Source organism: Heterocephalus glaber, unplaced genomic scaffold (genome assembly GCF_053883595.1).
Source record: "Heterocephalus glaber isolate CG9 unplaced genomic scaffold, H.glaber_assembly_v1.0 deba00001497, whole genome shotgun sequence".
Taxonomy (NCBI): domain Eukaryota; kingdom Metazoa; phylum Chordata; class Mammalia; order Rodentia; family Bathyergidae; genus Heterocephalus; species Heterocephalus glaber.
Genome location: NW_028258320.1, coordinates 41,994,127 through 42,011,016, shown reverse-complemented (window position 1 = coordinate 42,011,016; position 16,890 = coordinate 41,994,127). Strand labels below are relative to the sequence as shown.

The 16,890-nt window shown below is 40.6% G+C and overlaps 2 pseudogenes; one reads left to right on the top strand and one right to left on the bottom strand.

Moving 5' to 3' along the window:
* Positions 1-12,281, bottom strand: part of LOC101706548 (sperm flagella and cilia-associated protein 2-like) — a 43,736-nt pseudogene extending 31,455 nt beyond the window's left edge.
* Positions 12,282-15,484: 3,203 nt separating this feature from the next.
* On the top strand, positions 15,485-16,649 carry LOC101696926 (heterogeneous nuclear ribonucleoprotein A1-like; annotated as a pseudogene).
* The last annotated feature ends 241 nt before the right edge of the window (positions 16,650-16,890 follow it).

Sequence of the window (16,890 nt, the reverse complement as noted above, 5' to 3'; positions counted from 1 at the left end):
TGTCAGGTGGTAGTGTGTGATATGACCTTCAGCGGCCACCAGGGATGCCAGACAGGAGGCAAGGGGTGCCACTTGGTGTGGCCCCGAAGAAAATTTACCATGAAAGACTGGAAGAACCTCTGTGATTATTCCCTGAAATCACACTTTGGTTTTTTCTTGGAAGCTATTTTATGAGCCACAAAGATAGTAATAAATCTTTGCCTCCTACCATTTAGACCAAGAATTCACTGCAACAAGGTAAACAAAACAAATATATACACATAAATATGCAACATATGTATTTTCCTCTGGAGTTTCTTCAGGCTTACTATACTTTCACCCTGAGATTCTCTCAGGTGGTATTTACAAGTTAGTGTGGGGCAGGCTCCCAGTGGAATCAGAGCACCGTTATGAGGTGAGCTGTGACTCATTTTGCACAGTCTTCTTCATTGTCCCTTTTGGATGATCAAGTTCATTTCCACCCAAAGTCATAGCAAAGGTAGAAATACTTCCCCCTCCCAATTTTTTTAGTGTATCTGTGTGTGTGTGTGTGTGTGTGTGTGTGTGTGTGTTACTGAGAATTGAACCCAGGAGTGCCTTACCACTAATCTACATCTCCTGTCCTTTTTATATTGAGATAGGGGATTGCTAACTGGCCCATGTTGGCCATAAACTTCCTCTTTTCTTTTGGTTTCTTGAGTTGGTGTCTCACTATGTAGTTCACTCTAGCCTTGAACTATGTACTCTAGGCTGGCTTCAAACTCATGGCAATCCTCTTGCCTCAGCCTCTCCAGTGCTGGCCTTGAATTTATGATCCTTCTGCTTAGCATATTGAGTTGCTAGGATTACACATGCATTATCATGGCCAACTTTTGTTAATTTCTAATATTGGAAATAATGGCTTGTATTTGTTTGAATTCCTTGATGTTTATTATTTGAATTTAGTCTCTACCCTTTTTTGTGCAAAAGAGGGTATTTATCCATAGCATGGGGCAAGGAATATGGAAATATCAAGGAGGAGATGGAAGCCCTGCCCTAACCTGGTGGCTTGCCACAAGGCATACTCTTTCTCAGATTGTTAGACTAACCCCTTCAGACAAAGATACTTAATATTTCCATTATAACAACTATTGGAAATATTAAAAGGGGAAGAAGTTACAAATCATACCCTGTAGCACATTTACTGTCTTAAATTTTCCATATTCTTTTCTTTTTTTTTGAGACAGAGTCTTGCTATGTAGTTTAGGCTGGCCTCAAACTCACAGTGATCCTCCTGCTTCAGCCTCCTGAATGCTGGGATTACAAGGATGTTCGACTGTGCCCAGCTTCTCATACTCTTTTTTTGGGGGGTACCAGGGATCGAACTCAGGACATTGTGCTTTCGAGACAGGTGTGCACCACTGAGCTAAATACCTGGCCCCCCTCATACTCTTTTGTGGTCCTTGTTCCTATACAAACTTCTTTTTCAAACCAAATGTCATCATTCATAGATTTATAAGAAACTTATTTATTCTGCCTTCCCGGGGAGAGTATCATTATTGGTAGGGTCCAAGTACAAAATTGAGAGCATTTTTGTTTCTTTTCTATTAGTATATGTTTGAAATATATATCAATTGCATTCATCTTGGGAAATTAGTACATATACATACCATATCTTAATCATTTTTACTTTCCCTTCCCCTCCTGTTTCCCCTATTTCCAGATTCCCTTCCCATCTCTACAAAGTCTGCCTGCTTATTTCCTACCACCTGTCTTTTATTTTGCTGTTTAAATTATTTATGTTTTGTGTTTCTTATATAAGAGAAACCACGTGATACTTAACCTTCTGTGTCTTATTTATTTCACTTAGCATTATGGTCTCAAGGCATATCCATTTTTCTACAAATGACTCAAATTTGTCCTTTTTTATGGCTGAGTAGTAACCCATTGTATATATATACCACATTTTCTTTATCTGTTCACAAAGTTGAGAACTTTTTTTAAAAAATGACATGGAATTTGACTGTTGCTACAACATTTGACACCTTTGTAAATAATTCTTACATTCTGCAAGAAGGATCAGGTTTATCAGTATCCAAAGAGAGCCAAATTCTAGGAAGACAGACCAGGATACAAAAGAATTCCTGTCTTGGTACTGCTGCATTCAGAACTCAGAAAATCTAGTATAGCCCAATGAGCATGCCATATTAAGGAGTGAATTCTCCCAGTGTCACTTTCAGTAGGATGTATAACAGCCTGAAGAGAAGAACTACTTCTAGCTGGAGCCCAAGAAATAGGCAACTTGCTCAGAGGTGGGCCCTCCTCCAATCATCTGAGCCTCCCCAGCCAACAAGCACAGAGCCTGGCCCAGGCTTAATCCTTAGCCAAAGATAAAGGATGAACAAACACTATGTATAAAACCTATCCACAATAGAGACTCTCAGATAGACTTGGATTCTAATCTTGCGTCACTATTTCCTACTTTGTTACTATAGCTAAGTAACTTAGCCCTCAATTCCTCATTCATAAAATGGGCATAAGTATAATTAATTCTCGGTGCTTCAATAGGATAATGAGTATAAATTGCTTAGTGAAGTCCCTGGTAAATGATAAGTAATTAATAAACAATAGTTTCAAAAATTATGTTTCCTCTCCTTCTTCCTCCTCTTCCTCCTCCCCCCTCCCCCCTCCCCTCCCCCTCCCCCTGCTTCTCCTTCCCCCCTCCCCCTCCCTCCTCCTCTTCTTCCTCTTCTTCTCCTTCTCCTCCTTCCTCTTCTTCTTCTACTTCCTCTTCTCCTCCTTCCTCTTCTTCTTCCTCCTCCTCCTCCTCCTCCTCCTCTTCTTCTTCTTCTTCTTCTTCTTCATTTGAACCCACCTTCATACTGAGCTATATCCCCAGCCCTTTTTTACTTTTTTATTTTCAGAAAGAGTCTTGCTAAATTGCCAAATTACCTAGGCTGAGTTCAAATTTGCAATCCTCCCAGAGTGCTGGGATTACAAGTATGTACTACTGTGCCCAGGAGTGAAATAATTCTTTTATTTTTAGGAGTGAAATAATTCTTGATAAAGAGTTGGATCATAAGAAGGAGAGGTTGCCAGGCTTGGTGGCGCATGCCTGTAATTCCAGCACTTGGGAGGCTGAGGCAGGAGGATGTCGTGAATTCAAGGCCAGCCTGGACTGCATAGTGAGATCCTGTCTCAAAAAAAAAAAAGTTAAGTCATTAGAGGACTGATTCCGAAAATTCAACATCTGACAAACAGAAACTGCAGGAAAAAAGAAGTAAAACCAAGAGGGCAGAGAATTATCAAGAAACAAAAAGTCTGAGTCTTCTGGTTGAAAGAGTCCACTAAGTGTCCATGATATGGTCATAAAATTTTGGAACAGCAAAGAAAAAGAGAAGTTTCTGAAAGCATCTAGAGAAAATACAGAGCATAGCCAAAAGATTAGGATTCAATGGCATTGCATTTCTCAACATCAATATTAGAGGCAAAGTATAATGTTTGAAATTCTACAGGAAAATGATTTCTTTTTTCTTTTCTTTTTTTTTTTTTGTATCGGGTATCGAAGTTGGGACCTTGTGCTTGCGAGGCAGGCACCGGAACCACTGAGCTAAATCCCTGGCGATTTCTTTTTTTATAGTATGATGCTGTTTATTTTATAAAGGGAAGTTATATATTTTGCTTTTATTTTAAAGATGAAGAATTATCAAGAAATTAATGATGATTTCTTATAGGGAAAAGGGGAGGACACGGATAGAAACTAGACATAACTTCAGAATTGTGTAAACATTTTATACACACACATAATGAAGATAAAAAAAGTTATATACCCAAAGCAAAAGCAAAATAAAATGAAACTAACTGTACTGGTGTCTTAACCACCTAGAGAAGAATTAAGTATTTTTAAAATACATTCATTTGGGGCCGGGGATTTAGCTCAGTAGTTTTGCCACCTGCTGCGCAAGCGCAAGGACCCGAGTTCGATCCCTGGTACCAAAAAAACCCCATTCATTTGTCTATACATTCTTAGTGGGTGTGTTACTTACTTTTCTTTCATTGCTGAGACAAAATACCCAAGACCCAAAGTTAAAGGGGGAAAGGTTTATTTGGCTTATACTTCATAGAGGTTTCAGTCCATAACTGGCTGGCTCCAAGGCAGTGTGGCAGAGGGGCAACTGGTCATGGCAGGAGAAGACAGCAAAAGCAACAAGATTTGTTCAAAAAGCAACAAGAGACCTTAACAGCTTCTTTCTTCCCCTTTTATCTTATCCAGAGTACCAGGATTAGGGTGGTTCAAAAACCATTCATGTGTAGTGGTTTAGTTATCGCATGCCCTTAATCCCAGTGTCATACACTCTAGATTCAGCCACCTCTGACCGCATGAGGCATTGGGAGGAACATCCAGACCCAAACCACAACATTCTGCCCTAGACCCCTAAAGACTCATGTACATTCACTTATGCAAAAGGCATTTAGTCCATCTCTAAGAGTTGCCCAAGTCCTTATAGTTTCAGAATTGCTGGAAAGTCCATGTCCAAAGTCTTCTCTCAGATTTAAGGCAAACTTCTTTTTTTGGTACCGGGGATCAAACTCAGGTCCTTCCCCTTATGGGTGGGTGGAATCACTGAGCTAAATCCCTGACATCTAAGGCAAACTCTTGCTGTGAGCCCCTGTACAAATGTAAAGAAAGTTAAACACTTCTAACATTCAATGGTATGAGAGAGACATTTCCATTCCAAAGGTTACAAATGGGGATACAAAGGAATGGGACCAAAGCAGGTCCAAAATCCAGCAGGGCAAATACTAAATCCCACAGTTCCACTTTCAGCATCTGAGGGAACCTGTGGCAAGATGTGAATTCCAAAGGGCTTGGGTGGCTCCATCCCTATGGCACTTCTGGGGATTGTAGCTCCCATGCTTCTCTTGGGCCAGTTCTCTCCTTCTTGCAATTTTCCTCAGACAATCCACACTTCTGGTTTCTCCAAACTTCTGGGGTCTCCACTGCATCTTCAGCTTCCCACTAACAGCTTCATACACTGCCCTCCCAGCCCTTCTTCTGAAATCTGGGGGGAAGCCTTCCTGGGTCCACAACTCTTGCATTCTGCATGCACCTAAAACCAGCACCACATGGATGATACCAAGGTCTGCCACAAGCTGGGGCAGTAGCCAGGCTTCCTTCTCTCTTGGCTGTGGGGTTGAGTGCCTGGATCACTGAGCACTCTGAACCCAATCCCAAGGAGCAACTTCCCTAGGCTGCTGCCATTCTGGAACAAGGTGCTCTGGGGCTCTCTTCTCAAAGCAAATTCTTTCACCTTTACAACTTTGAGGCTGTAAAGGGTAGAGTTCTGCTGCTTCCTGAGATGCCCTCAGACCATCTTTTCTATTCTTCTGTTTCTTCTCAGCAATCAAGATCTCCTCTGCTCTATCTTTGCAGTACACAGCTTTACTGGAGTTTCCTTTCTGGCCAAACTCAAAAAGTTTTGAATAATTTTGCTGGGCTCTTTGCTCTTGATTCTCAACATAAATCTGGCTAAAAGCCCCCAACAGCAGCCATGCCACAGACTCAACATTAGACTGCCTTGAAATTTCTTCTGTGAGATTAATTAGTCTGCCATCCTTAATCTCAGTCTCAGGCAAAGTCTCTGGACACAAACATAATGCAGATGATGCCATAACACACATCTTCTAAAAAACAAACAAACAAAAAACCCAACATAACACACATCTTCTGGAGTCCAATAGCCAATGCCATCCTTCTTCCCAGCAGAAACTTCCTGAGCCTGGTCTTTACCAGCTTTCTGGTTTTCTGAGCTCTGACCAGACTCTCTCATACAGTATAGCCTAACATTTTTCAGCTCTACTTCTTCAGCCAGCATCTGTGAACCTTTCCAAAGTCTTCCCCATCCCACAAGCCAGTTCCAAAGGCCCTTGAGCCACATGGCCAGGTAATGTCACAGCAACAACCCCACTTCACTGGTAGCAAATTCTGTGGTGGTTACTTTTTTCTCATTGCTGAGACAAAATAACCAACACCCAGAGTTAAAGGGGAAAAGGTTTATTTCGCTTACAGTCCATAGAAGTTTCAGTCCATAATTGACTGGCTCCAAGGCAAGGTGACAGAGGGGCAACAATTCATGGGGGTGGAAGACAGCAAAAGCAACAAGAGGGGAAAATGAATTCTAATCCCTAATAACATGGAAGAGAAATGAAACATCTTCATTAATTCCTCCTAGGTTTTCAGTTGTGATAAGCCTTGTTAGAGAGTCTTCAGTTTGGAACAAGAAAACAAAAGGCTCCAGGAGCAAAGGACACCAGAAAAAAAATGAAGTTATGTATTTTAAAGAATGGACAATATTATTGATATGTATTGGGCAGATAGTATAGCATATGGAGAAAAAAAATTAAACTACATACAAGCTCAGGCAAATGGATTTGTTTTCCCCCCGGTACCAGAGATCAAACTCAGGACTTTGAGCTTACCAGGCAGGCACGGTGCCACTGAGCAACATCTCCAGCCTCAGGCAAATGAATTTTTTTAAAAAGGCAATTATAAACTTCAGGAAAAAAAATTAAGGGATAATAGAACAAAAAGTTGTGGTTTAATAGTTTAAAAAATTATAGTCAATAAAGTGAGATTAACATCACAGTAGTATATTGAGGAGAGTGGGAGAAGTGTTGGTCTTTTTATAGAGCCATTCCTTATACACCATGGCAGGGAGTGAATAGATAATGGTGAGAGAAAAAGAGAAAAAAGCAAGAAATAGCTGTATGTTATTTAAAAATATGACAGATACCAGGGGAAGTAACTGAAAGTGTTGATGATATACCTTAGGGGAGTGAGACTTGACTCTCACAAATTTAACTATGTATTACTCTGTGAGTGTGTGTGTGTGTGTGTGTGTGTGCGTGTGTGACTAGGGGTTGGATCCAAAGCTTTCACATTGGACAAATAACAAATTGATGAAGCTGGTTCTTGGTATCAGCATTACATGCCTTTCTTCCACTTTTTGGTAGCGCAGCACCGTGTGGGACTACTGTGGGCCACTGGGTATCTAGATGTCTTCATTTACACTTCACCATCTAGAGGAGCAGGAACAGAGGCATGCAAGCCAGGCTGCAGTCCTGCTTCTCTCACTATTGAGGACCTTGGGGAAGCCCATGAAATCCACTCTAACTCATAATTTAGTTCAATGACTAGATTAAGAATCATCCTAGAGATTCTGAACAGTAACCACTTGCCAAATTGGTAAAATGATAAGATTTTAAGTAATGTATGAAGGAAGAAAAACATTTTAAAAGTAAGCCATTTTAAGACATTAAGAACTTGTGTTGGGGTTAAGATGGTAAAGTTTATATTATGTGCTTTTGTTTTTAAAGAATCTATTTCATTAGAAAAAAAACAAAAAAGGAATCCATTTCAGGAGCTAAAGGAGCAGTCTGATGAGAAACTTTGAAAAAAAATCATTATTAATGGGAAAACAAATTAAGAATATAAATATTCTCTTATAAACACTTAAACTGAATTTTAAAACATTGCCCCTTTGTGCAGACTTCAATTAAGAGCCAAGCATGGTGATGCACACCTGTAATCCCAGTACTCTGGAGGCTGAGGCAGGAGGATCTCTGCAAGTTTGAGGCCACCTTGGGGTCCATAGTGAGTTTAAGGCCAGCCTGAACTGCATAAAGAGACCTTGTCTCAAAAAACAAACATACAAACAAACAAACAAACAAAAAACCCTTCTATTAAGAGCACAGTAAACAAATTACCACAAAGTCACTAATACTTCAGAAGAAGAAAGATGTCCTTGAACTAATTAGACAATTAGACAAGTCAGAACTAATTAGACAAGTCAGAAAGGTCATGGTTTTGATTAATTAGCATAAGAGAGAAAAAAAGGAGTTTTTGATTGATATAAATAATTATACTGAGATGAACAACCAGCCAAATCTGCCCCACAGCAGCTGGTAAAAAAACCGGCATAACAAATCTTAAAGCTTCTGAAAAATCTTTGTTAAGATAAATTAGATTAATGATTGTATTATCTAGATATAAGAGGCTTCTTATAACTGTGGACTACGAGCTCTACAAGGGCAGGAACCATTTCTGTTTGTTTTGTCCAATGTTGTAGCTGTAGTCATATAATTACTTGTGGAATAAATAAAATGGATATTTTCTCTAAATGCTAATCTATTATAATCTCAGTGTTTTAATTATATGTGTATCAATCCGTTTCTTCTTATTCATGGGGAAATAAGAGGATTTGAATAGTTACTGACCAAAGAATAAAGAACTGGGCCAGCTTCATTTTTTTCAGCCACAGCTGCAAAGCTCTTGCTACTTTTGGGGCTTCTTTTGTAGCAGTCGGAGGGCTCAGGCAGCATGTTAGCTGTACCCTCCATAACCATTGCTCAGAATCACATCACAGTCAGGCCGGGGATTTAGCTCAGTGGTGCCACACCTGCCTTGCAAGCACAAGGTCCTGAGTTTGGCCCCTGGAACCAGGGGAAAAAAAAAGAATTACATCACAGCAATGAGATATTACTATACTACCACCAGAATGGCTAAAATCAAAAAGGCTGTAGACAGATTTCAGGAGAGGGTTGTTTCTTGTTGTATTGACTAGAAAGAAAGAATACTTTGTAGGGAGATGGAAATGTTCTAATAGAACAGATGATAGTTACACAGGGGTATACATGTATAAAAATCCAAGGAGTTGTAACCCTTTAAAGATTTGAATTTACTGTACATAATTCAGAGAATTGCAGTGGAGATTATAGCCTTGATAAAAATAAAATAGGCAAAGAGACATACCCATCACTCCAGCACCCACGAGGCAGGAGGATAGTGAGTTTGAGGCTAGCCTGGGCTACACAGTGAGACCTCATCTAAAAAAAAGGCAGAGGGGAGTGTAGAGCAGTTAAGGTATTCAACCTTTATGTTCTCATCTTCTAAGTGTCAGGAAAAAAAAAGAGTATAGAAATCCACAGGAGATGAGTATATGTTGCATTGGTTTGTAGCTGGGTCTTCTAAGCATTAGGGAGTTGAAACTGTCCTTCTGCTTTGAAGACTCAAACACTTGCTCTCTTCAGTCCTTGACAATTAAATGAAAAGCTGCCACAACATGGAGGCAGGGTTCAGAATGCCTTTTACAGTATTGAGTTACAGTGGTAACTGCAACTCTCATGAAGACAGACCAGTACTCTAGTGGTCTTATAATCCACACATTCTCTCCTAGTGATCAAGTTTCAGGGGATGGCAAAGAGATCCTTTTACTAATTCACCATGGGGCCTGTAAGGCCAGAATGAGACATACAACATACAGGCAGTGTCTCCTTTAGGCTAGTCTCTGAAGGCCAAGCATGAGTGTCCAACCTGCAGCCTACAGCTAGTAATGTGGCCCTTTTAACACAATTATGTGATTTTTTTCATGAATTGATTGCTGCTTAGGTAAAATAAAATGCCTAGGGGAGGGCTCAGTGAAGCGCTGACTCCACCTCCTGTGCCCACCACTCACAGTGGTGTGTCAGACATTACATGCATGTGTGTGCATCTGTGAAGACAAGAATTGTTGGTAAGCAGACATATACATTTTCCTATTTGATTATTAAACTTTTGCTTGTGTTATTCACAAAATATTAAGTTAAAATATAAAAAAAGAGAGGGAGTTTTGTTATTATATATATTAACTGTAATATATAATTTTATATGCAGCCCAAGACAATTCTTCACTCAATGTGGCCCAGGCAAGCCAAAATGTTGGGACACCCATGCCTGAGAAGGATATCTGGTGTGAGTGGTATCTGAACAAGATAAACTTTATTGGAAGCCATCTGTCTAGAGAAGGGTGTGGTGAGGGCTAAAGAGAGAAAGACAAAGAGACACAATTTCAAAGTACATGGGGGGCTGGGAGGTCAGTGCCAGAGGGGGCAAAGACAAAGACACTCCAAGCTAGCCACTATTTATTGGGTGCACACAATAGTGGGAGGAAGTATCTGGTGACTCAGAAGGCAGTGGTAATCCTATGTTGATGAGGACCTTAGGTTGATGAGGATCTTATGTTGATGAGTACAGTGAGATGGGCAAAGCATTCTTACAATAGTAGGAGGGGTGAGATAGCAGGTTATAAGGAATTTGTCCTTCTCCAGGCAAACTTTCCTCTTTCTTTCTTTCTGTCTGTCTTCCTTCTTTCCTTCCTTCCTTCCTTTCCTTTTTTTTTTTGGTACCTGGGATGAACTGGGGACCTTGCGCTTTCCAGGTAGGCAGTGGAACCACTGAGCTAAATCCCCGACCCCTCCTCTTTCTTAATTACCACTTGGTTCTCAAGGAACCAGGATGTCTTCAGCTGATGCAGTCTTGCTCTGGAGTATTACAGCATCATGGACCCACTGAGGCCTCAGCTGTGACTGGAGGCACATGGAGTTATGTTTCTGCATACCATAACTGGCTTGCACGGCAAGAACACTAGGCTTTAGACAGTCCTAACTACAATTTTTTTGTTGTTGTTGTTCTGGGGATCGAACTCGGGACCTTGCACTTGCGAGGCAGGCGCTGGAACCACTGAGCTAAATCCCCGGGCCAAACTACAATTTAATTATGAAATGATTTTCCTTCCAAAATTATATAGAATGGCTCTCGACAAAACTTGAAGGATTTTTGACTAGCCTAAAGGACCCTGCTGCTTTCTTCATGAGGGACTAGGCCAAATATCCATCAACTGATAAATGGATAAATAAAACATGGTATATTTATACATTGGAGTATTATTCAGCTACAGAAAGGAATGAAGTACTATTACTTGATACAATATGGATGAACCGTGAAAACTTCTCCCTACTTCCTATTTATCTATGTATGAGTTCATTTATATCCAGAATAGGTAAATGCAGATTGAAAGTTGGTTAGCAGTGGGCAGAGACTAGGGAAAGGGGAAATTGGGACTGACTGGTGATAAGTATGGGGTTTCTTTATGAGGTGGTGGAAACATTTTGGAATTGAGGCTTTGTACATGCTAGTCTAGCACTCTACCATGGAGCCACATGCTTAGCTTTCACTGATTTCTTCACTGCATTATTATTATTATTATTATTATTATTATTATTATTATTTGAGACAGGGTCTCACTGTATAGTGGATCCTGGGCTTGAATTCACTATGGAGCCCAGGCTGGCCTCAAACTCACAGTGATCCTCCTGCCTCAGCCTTGTGGATGCTGAGATTTCAGGCATATGCCATCATGCTTGGCCCAGCCTTAACTGATTTAAATGCTACCTTTTGTTTGTATTTGGGTCTATTTTGTACTTCTGGTCCAAAATTTTGGACTTGCTCATTTATATGACAGTACTATATATTTTTTCTTCAGTGTTTATTTTTTATTAGTACATGTTTGCAGTAAATAATGATCACATTCCTTGTGGGGATATGGCACATGTACATAACACATCTTAATTTTTTTTCATCCCCTTTTTCTCCCCATTATCCCACTATTTCTTGATTCCCTTACCATTTGCAAAACACCTCTATCTCCCTATTTCTTATTACTTATTTTAAATTTTGCTCCTTATTTTGGGTGTCTCATATAAGAGAAACCATCTCATATGTAAGCATGCATATCTGTTTTATTTCACTTAACGCTACAGGGCCAGGCATAGTGGTACAGGCCTGTAATCCTAGCATTCAAGAGGCTGAGGCAAAAGGATTGCTGGGAGTTCATGGCCAGCCTGGGCTACATAGTGAGTTCAAGGCCAGCCTAAACTACACAGTAAGACCTTGTCTCAAAAAACAAGCAAAATAAAACAAAAAATTGGGGGCTTCTGGGAAGATGGTGGGGGTGGTGAGCAACAGAGAAAGAGCTTCTCTGAGATTTTCTTTGTTTTCTCCAGCCTTACTGAGGACTGACTTTATTTACTTATTTAAAGATCAATTTTTTACAAAATGAATGAAACCACGTGAGATCAAGATACACAAACAAAACTTCATATAGAAAAAAAGACAGCTGGGCAACAGTGGAGGAGGACACTGGAAGAATTTCACAGATGCACAGAAGGCTCACATTGTCAACAGGATTGAGCTGTTACTAATTCTCCCCTGAACATCAAGGTTTCATTTTGTTCAGCCTGAGATCTCACTCAATTTCAAACTGCCTGTGGTCGACATGCTCTAGAAAAGCTTTCCATTCAATGTACCCCTCTTTCCCTTGATTATGGAAAGCCAGTTCTTCACCAATCCCCTCTTCCTCCTTGAAGCTCTCCCAGTCCAATTTGGACTTCTCAAGGGTGCCCATTTTCTGCTTCTTGGCTCCAATTTTCCCAAAAATGCTGCTCATGCCACTCGACCTTTTTATCCCTGACCCAGCAGAGAGTTACAGCACAGCTGAAGGGACATTAGCCTGTGGTTTTTCCTTCTCATTTTGCTTGAAGAAGGACCTGGAATATAGCAGTGTGAGGAGGAGGTAAATGAAGGAAGTGGGTTCCCGGGACCCAGGAAAGATCTGAGGAGAGATTTGAAGTCTACTGGGAGAGCAAAGAGAAAGATTTCAACAAAAAGGAGGAAAGTAGCAAGGCAGCACTTTGTCCCAGAGTTCATATTCATGGCCTAGGAAGAGCAGATTGAAGCTGCAGATGCACAGTGACTACTGGTGACCCCAGAGGCCTCCAAAGGGAAACACACCAGTGGAATGGAATTGCGGATGCAGCAGACTGCAGAGGCTGGTGAGCTATTAGGGTTCAGACATCACCCAGGAGAGGGAGATTGGCCAGTATAGCCATCTTGGAGAGAGGCCAACTGAGATTGGAATTTAGAACAGCTATAGGCCGGCTCCACCTAGTGGTTCCTGGTGTTGCAGTGAGGGTGTTGTGTTCAAGTTGGCAGGAGGCCAGGGAGCGAACTTCAAGCTGACATATGGATTGTTGCAGGCTCAACAAATCTGGGTTTCTAGCCTCATAGCCAGAAACCAGCCTGAACTTCAGTGGAACTAAAGGTCCAGGCTTGCTGGGATTATCTACTGCCCCCCATAAATCTTCTGCTGACTTGCTGAGATTAATCAACTAGGATCTGCACTCTGCCCACATTGTCTATCAGTGACAGCAGAATCCTGCCTTGAATTGGATTTTCTTTTCTTTTTTTCCCCTTATTTTGTTCATTTCCCCTCTCCCCCTCTTTTCTGGTTTCTGTTCTTGTTCTGTTTTGTTTTTTCTTGATTGTTTGTTATTGTTTTTGCAAGAGTGTGAACACAGTTTCTATTTTTTTCTTGTTGTTCTGTTCTTATTTTTATTTCTTCCTTCTCACTTTTCCTCCTGTCTTCTTCACCTATTTCCCAAAGTTTGCATGATTTTCCTTTGTTCTCCATTCTTGCTCCTAATCTCTTCCTTTTCTTCTATTTCTCTATTTTTTCCCCAACCTGTTTTGAATCTATCCCCAAAGGGTAGATTGAGGGCTTATTTACTGCATACAATTTTCTGGTTTGTTTTAGATTTTGTAATAAAACCACAAATCTAGTTCATATGGTTAAAGGTGCCAAATTAATAGTTATCACAGTTTGTCATTTTTTAAGGCTGTATTTGATGCTATTTTTATTGATGATTGTACTACTGTAGCCAAGGTGACATAATTGTGCTAATTAGTTGTTTTCCCTGGTATGCCAAGACTGAGATTACCTAAGGGTCTTAAAAAGTACTATAGGCCAGTGCCAAAGAACCAGGGGCTGGGCTAAGTATGCAGAAACTTTTCATCCTCAACAAATTGAAGAGGTAGGATCTTGAAACCAACTCAAAGCCCAAAAGTCATTTATGCTTGGAAGACACCTCTGAGAAGTACTCATTTCCTAAGGGTTCTGAATACTGGCAATAAAGCTATGAACCATAAGCAATTTACAAGCTTCAACCCAGGAATTAAACTTTAAAAAAAAAAAGGAAAATGAGAAGACACTTAAACAAGATGTAACCCCTCCCCCAGACTTTCAGCTCACCAAAGGCAAACCCAGGGGGCAGTGAGGTGGAACAACTTAAAAGCCACCCAACCCGGACTCTCTGAAATGGTAACAGCAGTAACAAAGCAGATGAAAGAGGATCTAGAAAAAAAATCAAACCAGAAATAATTTTTCAGGTAACTACAGATGGTGACCAGAATGAAAGACATGGTTAGTGACTTTAAAGCAGAAACATAAAAAAATAGAGGCACTCAGGAAAATAATCGAAACCATGAATACCCAGCATGGGAAAGAAATGGAATCAGTGAAATAGATTCAAACAGATATCTAGGAGATTTTAAAAACTCCATTGAAAATATACACAGGAGAATGAGCCAAAGTGAAGACAGAATATCAGATATAGAAGACAGATTTGAAGTTAGTGCTTATGAAAAGAAAGATTTCTTAAAAATACCAAGGCACCAAGAGCCACTAGGGTCACCATAGTACCGTCCCTGAGTGCTGAGGAGCAGAACCACTCAGGCACCAGCAGCACCACTCCCTGCCCCCCCGCCTTGCTGCACCATTCTGGTACCTAGATCCACAACACAGAGGTGCAGGGGGTCATAAAGGCCATTGTTCTGAGATCCAGAAGATAGAGCAGAAGTGAACAACAGAAAGAGGGCCTCTCTCAGGCTCCTTGATGAAAATTGAAGCCCACTGGAAAAGTGAAGAAAATCCCTGAAATAAAGGCACACCAGACCACTCTAGTTGGAATTAAAACAAAAACAGTACCAACAACAAAACAACAAAAATAGAAAGGAGAAGACATCTAAACAAGGTGCAAACCCAGACTTCCAGCTCACCAAAGGCAAATTCTGGGGTGAAATGAGGTGGAAAAAATCTGATAATCAACCACCTGGACACCTTGAACTGATAGCACAGGAAGTAACAAAACAGATGAATGAGGCTCTAGAAAAATTCAAAACAGAAATAATTTCCCAAATAACTACAGAGATGGTGAGCAGAATGAAAGACATGATAAGAGACTCCAGAACAGTAATAGACAAAAAAAAAAATAGATGAGCTCAGGACCATGATGGAAGCCATGGATGTCTAGCATAGGAAAGAAATGGAAACCATGAATGCCCAACATAAGAAATGGAATCCATGAAACAGATTCAAACAGATATCCAGGAGATTAAAAACTCTACTGAAAGCATTCGCAAAAGAATGAGCCAATGTGAAGACAGAATTTCAGATAGCAAAGACAGTACTGTAGTCAGTGAACAGGAAAAGAGAGATCTCTTAAAAATAGTAAGGGACCTTGAGAAATCAACGAATAGCTCCTAGATGAAGCAAAGAAGAATAATATAAGACTGATAGGAGTCTATGAAAAAGCAGGAGAAAGTACAAATGACATAAAATGTTCACAGAATTAATGACAGAAAACTTCCCAAATGGAGTGAAAGAATTTGACATACAGATAAGTGAGGCATGTAGGACTCCAACTTGCCATGATCAAAAAAAATCTACACCCAGGAGTACATTTGGTAGCTCACTCCTTTTTGCTCATGGATGCTGCCAAGGAAACATCATTAGTCTCTCTTCTGACTGCTGTCATGTCTAAGTCAGAGTCTCCTAAGGATCCTGAACAGCTGCGGAGGCTCTTCCTCAGAGGGCTGAGCTTTGAAACAACAGATGAGAGTCTGAGAAGCCATTTTGAGCAATGGGGAATGCTTGCAGACTGTGTGATAATGAGAGATTCAAACACCAAGTGCTCCAGGAATGCCACTGTGGAAGAGGTGTACACAAGGCCACACAAGGTGGATGGAAGAGCTGTGGAACCAAAGAGAGCTGTCTCAAGAGAAGATTCTCAAAGAGTGGGTGCCCACTTAACTGTGAAGAAGATCTTCATTGGTGGCATTAAAGAAGATACTGAAGAATATCACCTAAGAGATTATTTTGAACAGTATGGAAAAATTGAAGTGATGGAAATCATGACTTATCGAGGAAGTGGGAAGAAGAGAGGCTTTGCATTTGTAACCTTTGATAACCATGATTCTGTGGATAAGATTGTCATTCAGAAATACCATACTGTGAATGGCCACAACTGTGAAGTGAGGAAAGCCCTGTCAAAACAGGAGATGGCTAGTGCTTCATCTAGCCAAAGAGGTTGAAGTGGTTCTGGAAATTTTGGTGGTGGCCGTGGAGGTGATTTTGGTGGCAATGACAATTTTGGTTATGGAGGAAACTTCAGTGGTCGAGGCGGCTTTAGTGGCAGCCATGGTAGAGGTGGATATGGTGGCAGTGGGGATGTCTACAATGGATTTGGTAATGATGGAAGCAGTTTTAGAGGTGGTGGAGGCTACAATGATTTTGGCAATTATAACAATCAATCTTCAAATTTTGGACCCATGAAGGGAGGAAACTTTGGAGGCAGAAGCTCTGGGTCCTATGGTAGTGGAGGCCAATACTTTGCCAAATCACAAAATCAAAGTGGCTATGGCAGTTCCAGCAGCATCAGTAGCTATGGCAGTGGCAGAAGGTTTTAATACTGCCAGGAAACAAAGCTTAGCAGAAGAGGAGAGCCAGAGAAGTGACAGGGAATTTACAGGTTACAAAAGATTTGTGAATTCAGCCAAGCACAGTGGTGGCAGGGCCTAGCTGCTACAAAGAAGACATGTTTTAGACAATACTCATGTGTATGGGCAAAAAACCCTCAAGGACTGTATTTCTGACTAATTGTATAACAGGTTATTTTAGTTTCTGTTCTGTGGAAAGTGTAAAGCACTCCAACAAAGGGTTTCAATGTAGACTTTTTTTGCACCCATGCTGTTGATTGCTAAATGTAATAGTCTGATCATGATGCTGAGTAAATGTGTCTTTTAAAAAGAAAAAATCTACATGTAGACATATAATAGTCAAGACCCCAGAAACCCCAAAGGAGAACAAAATCCTACAAGCAGTTAGAGAAAACAAACAAATCACATACAAAGAAAAATCCATCAGAATCACAGCAGACTTT